The sequence below is a fragment of the Gossypium hirsutum genome, chromosome A06 (genome assembly GCF_007990345.1).
Source record: "Gossypium hirsutum isolate 1008001.06 chromosome A06, Gossypium_hirsutum_v2.1, whole genome shotgun sequence".
Classification (NCBI taxonomy): Eukaryota; Viridiplantae; Streptophyta; class Magnoliopsida; order Malvales; family Malvaceae; genus Gossypium; species Gossypium hirsutum.
In genome coordinates, this window is record NC_053429.1 from 82,159,852 (window position 1) to 82,165,640 (window position 5,789).

General features: G+C 37.2%; 1 non-coding gene across 1 annotated transcript; it reads right to left on the minus strand.

The window, feature by feature from the left end:
- Window positions 1-482: 482 nt before the first annotated feature.
- On the minus strand, window positions 483-589 carry LOC121231152 (small nucleolar RNA R71). Its single transcript, XR_005929219.1, has one exon. It is a non-coding gene; the product is annotated as a small nucleolar RNA R71 (small nucleolar RNA).
- Between the last annotated feature and the right edge of the window lie 5,200 nt (window positions 590-5,789).

Sequence of the window (5,789 nt, forward strand, 5' to 3'; positions counted from 1 at the left end):
TAAGACACACAATGTAAGAGTAAGAGGATGATATTTCAACCACAACCGAGGAGATGGCTGAAAACCAAGAAATTCTGCTACCTCCTGCAATTGCTGCTAACCAGAATCCTGCTCTACGTACTATGTATGATTATGCTAAACCTTCTTTAACAGGAATTGAATCGAGCACAGTTAGGCCTACTGTTGCTGCATATAATTTTGAACTAAAACCTAACACTATTCAAATGATCCAACAGTTTGTTCAGTTTGATGGTTTGCAAGACGAGGATCCCAACGCTCAATTGGCAAATTTCTTAGAGTTTTACGACACTTTTAAAATCAATGGTGTTTCTGATGATGCCATTCGCCTTCGGTTATTTCCTTTTTCATTGCGAAACAAAGCTAAACAGTGGTTGAACTCATTACCACGAGGGTCAATCACTACTTAGGAACAAATGAATGAAAAGTTTTTATTAAAATATTTTCCACCGGCCAAAATAGCCAAATTACGTATTGATATCTCCTCTTTTGTGCAGATGGATTTAGAAACACTCTACGATGCATGGGAGAGATACAATGATCTATTGAGAAGGTGCCCTCACCATGGGTTACCACTCTGGCTACAGGTTCAAAACGTTTCATAATGGCCTGAATCCTTCTACTCGACAGATGATTGATGCAGCCACTGGTGGAACTATCAATAATAAGACACCTGAGGATGCTTATGAATTTATAGAAGAGATGCCACTGAATAATTATCAGTGGCAAGTCACGAGGACAAAGCCAATAAAAATAGCCGGCATTTTTAACGTCGTTTCGGTCACCATGCTCTCTAATCAGGTAGAACTTTTGAATAGAAAAATTGATGGTTTTCTTGGTTTTTCACAGGTTCACCCAGTAATGCAGTGCGAAGCAAGTGGAGGTGGTTCAAGCAATTCTGAATACCCACCCTATGGCCACAGCATAGAGAATGAGCAATTAAATTACATGGGTAATAATCCTCGATCTCAAAATAATCCTTATAGTAACACTTACAATGCAGGTTGGAGGAACCACCCAAAATTTTCACGGGGAGGCCAAGGAAATCAGAGACCACCACCACCTCAAGGTTTCCAAAAACCACCCTACCAACAAGCGAAAAAGCTGAACCTCGAGGAGATGCTAACAAAATTCATCTCGGTGTCAAAAACTCATTTTTAGAATACCGAGACAACATTTAAGAATCAACAAGCATCTATCCAAGGGCTCAAAACTTAGATAAGTTAGCTCGCTAAATTGATATCTGAACGACCACAAGGTAGCCTACCAAGTAACACTTAATCTAACCCAAGGGAGCAACTCAATACGATTACCATTCAAGATGAAAAAGGGTTAGTTGCACCTGAACAGAACCGAGGCAAGAAACTATGGTAAGTAAAGGTAAAGGTGAGGTGGACCACAATGACTAGAAATCGGTAAGTGAAGAGTATAAACCTCGTGTGCCATATCCCAATGCAACAAGGAAAGAGCGCATAGACAAACAATTCGGTAAATTCCTTAAATTATTAAAGAAGTTACATATTAACCTACCATTTATTGAAGCTTTTTCACAGATGCCAAACGCAGTCAAATTCTTAAAAGAGCTTTTAACAAATAAGCGAAAGTTGGATGAGGCGTCACATGTGGAGCTAAATGCGGTTTGCTCGACCATACTACAGAATAAGCTGGCCAACAAATTAAAAGATCCAGGGAGTTTTACGATTCCCTGTTTAATTGGTAGCCTAGATGTTAATAATACTTCGGCTGATTTAGGGGCTAGTATCAATGTTATGCCTTACAAAATGTTTAAGTAACTAGGTCTTGGGATACCCAAACAAACTAGGATGAGTATTCAATTAGCCGATAAAAAAACAGATTTCCTAGAGAGATTATTGAAGATGTACTCGTTGAAATTGACAAATTTATATTGCCAATTGATTTCGTTGTTCTACACATAGAGGAGGATAGTACCATTCCTTTAATTTTAAGGAGGCCCTTTTTAGCAACCGCTAAAACAATAATTGATGTTGGTGCAGGTGAACTCACACTTCGTGTGGGAGACGAAACAATCACCCTTCAAGCTCGTAATACGAGTAACACATCAAAACTTGAAGGTGGTTGTATAAATCATTCTACTAAAACTGACCATGTGGTGCAACCTACTTTGCAGGAAATAAGTTCGAAGAACCTACATGAGTCATGTTCAAGCAACAACAAAGGGCCTCTTTATGAAGAACAAAGGCTACAAATCGAGGAACTAGATGAATGGTGGGCACATAAACTAAGGACCAACGATAAACCAAAACCACGCCATAACGATCTCAATGTCGCACCAAATCAAATTAAGGTTGGAGACAAAGTACTACTAGATGCAGCAGACCCTCACATTGCCACTTCTGAACCTAATGGAGCAATCCCTCTTACGGTCTCAGTATTTTCCCATATGGCACAGTAGAGGTAAGTCATCCATCACAAGGCACTTTTAAGGTAAATAGACATCGTGTCAAAATTTATAACGGTGAGAATTTCAAAGACGATAACAATGAGTTATGGCTACATGAAGTTACCTAAATATACCAATAAGGTAGAGTTGAGCTTAGACTATAAATAAGCACTTCTCGGGAGGCAACCCGAGCACTAACAGTATTGACCTCTTTAAAATTTAGTCTGTAACATTTAATTCATTAACTGAGTCACTGAATACAGGATTTCCAGAACCACACGGCTAGGTACATGGGCATGCCATAGGCTGTGCACATAATACGAGAGGAAACACAGCCGTGCGATACGGCTGTGTGAAAACAGAGCAAAAATCATTTCCCCAATATGGGATCCAAAAAGTTGCCACGGCCGTGCGACATAGTTGTGGGCAACCATGCCAAATTAACAAGGGCGTGCGCCTGAATACACGGGCATGGGAGAAGCGAACGAAGATTGACATGGCTGTGTCACATGGCCGTGTACACCAATGCACCCAATTTTGAAAACCACAAAACGCACGGACTAAAATGAAGGCACACGGGCGTGCCCCATGGTTGTATGCCCCAATTTCTTTATAAACACCTATTATCTATTTTATTTTTATCTTTATATTTTGAAATTACTTTTTATTCCCTTTTAATACTATTTTATCTTGAGATTTTATAAATTTTATTTGGCTATTTCTTTACGAGTAATTGTGCTTCTTTATATTTCCTAAAAAGTTCCTGATTCTATCACAGTTATAAATAGCTCCAAAGCTCATCATCAAATAGGAACTAAAAACTCCACTGGAAAAGGTTCTCCACGACTGCCATGTCCTGCTCGACCATGACCATAGCTACTACCAGATATAATACTCTTTTGGCGCAGGACTTATAGACTAATGAACCTCTACCACTGCCGGAGTATCCTCCTCCACTCTCATCATTACCTTGGCCGATTATTGTCCATAACTCCAATTCAAGGAGTTCATTCATCATCCAGGAAGTTTCACCTCTCTCCCTATCTTATGATTATATATCTATATTTTTCAATATATCCAGCTTTGTACATTGAGGGCAATGTACATCTTAAGTGTGGGGGGTCTTTTATATCATTATAAAAAATCCCTGAATTTTGTCTTATTCTCACATGAATCACTCATATCACTATTAGAATGAATTTTAATTAATTTATGATTTTTATTGATATGTCTTGAATTAAAACATATGCATTTATGCATTGATTGTTTAAACTTTAAGACATTACGGAATCAAGCATGATAAGTTGATTTTTGAAGAATTAAAATTTTTTTTAGGTTATTTCCCTAAGTTTAGGTATTATCTTGAATTGAAATTCACAAGTTTAAACATCAAAAGCCATAATTTTTGTGAGATTTTGAGCCTTTAGAGCATATTTTATTTCGTTCATGCTCACTTTTATTATGAGTGTGTCAGTACTGATTTGTTATTCTAGAACTTGCTTGATTATGCATGTCAAGACCACACCATTTGATTTGATATGTCAAGATGATAAAGGAACTTAGGTTTAACCCACCCACTCCACAAAAGCCTACTTTCATAATTAACCCTTAGTGATCCCTTTTGAGCCTAGCAAGCCATTAATTGATTTACCCTCAATATTAACCCATAACCCATTATTGTTGAAATCCCCTAATTTGATCCCTATTTTTGTCGAGATTTGATTTGAATTTATTGCTTAGTTATCTCTTATTCTTTGTTGAAATAATTAAGTTCTATATTTTTTGGCTTGTTTTTTTAAAAAAAAATCCTTACACACATATTAGTAGTAATTCATCGTTTTTGGAGCTTGAGTGTTAATTCCATATTCTGAGAAGAAGCTCACTTGTATTCAATTGATAATTAGTTATGTTTCTAGTTAGGTGATTTCTTCAATTCAATCTCGATTCTAACCTTTTCCTTCAGCTTGTGACCACACCCCCTAACCAAAGCCACGTTACAACCCTCTAAAGACCTTTTTGATTGATGTATCATCTCACTATATAGTGGTGGAGATTTGATTTTCAAGCAAGCCTATGGTGATAACTTTTCATATTGACTAATGAGTGCTTTATTTGATGTCGTTAAACACCTCGAGTGATTTGAGTGAATCTTTATTGAGAATGTTAAACTCTGTGATATTTTGATCAAAGGTAATCACTTAGATGAGGGGAGACACCGATGTTTTCATGATAAAATGCTCAACTTGGAATGTTTGAAACTTTGATGTACTTTTAGTTGAATTTTCAATGTATGAATACTCATGGATTATTTTGAGATATTATTGATAGGGATTATAAATTGAGAAGAATTTATTTTGATTATAAGTTGAGGATTTTGATTGAGGACAAGCAAACGCTTAAGTGTAGGGGTATTTGATAAACCGTAATTTATACATATTTTTATCCCATGCTTAGCACATTTATGGATGATTTCTCCTTAGATTTGGTGAATTCGATGCTACTAATTCTTTAATTTCATATTTTATACTTAGGTGAGCATAGGAGAATAAAAAGAGCAAGAAATGGGCCAAAAACGGAGAAAATAGACCCACGTGGGAAATCAACACGACCTGGACTTCCTCACATGGGCGTGTCACACGGCCATGTCCATTTGGCAAGATCGAAGCATGACTTACACGGGTAGACTACACGCCCGTGCCTATTCAATAGCCTTGACCACGGGCTGGAGTAATCGCACACGGGCGTGTCCCTGCCGAGCCCAAGTATAGTCCTATTCAGAAAAGGCCACTTTTAAGGGCTCCTAGGCATTCTAAAGCCTATTTAAACACCGGAGGAGGCACATAGAAGAGGTACACGGAGTAGGAGGCAAGGAATTACTCAAGGGAAGCCGATTGGTCCATTTCAAAAGCCAGATTCATCGTCAAGACTGAAGATGTCCCTCCAATTTCCATTCAGGGGTTTTGGGTTTTCTTTATGTTTTATTTTCATTATTCTTCTGAGATGTTTTCTTTTATAATTATGAACTAAACCCCCAAAATATCTAAGGGGAATGAAACCTAAGATGGATCTTGTTATTATTATCTGAATTATATGATAAATATTTGACTTGTTCTTATTTCTTGTTTTAATATTCCAGGATATTGATTCAAGTTAATGCTCTTATTTCTTGTCTAAGAGTAAATTTATCGTAATTAAGCGGATTTGATTGCACGCCTAGAGATAGGGTGATAAGATTTTTCTGGATTAGGGTGAAACCTAATAAGGAGATCCATAGATCGAGTTAATACAACACTAGGGCGTTAATTAGAAAGAGATATTAATTAATCAACCTAGGGTTAAGACGTTATTA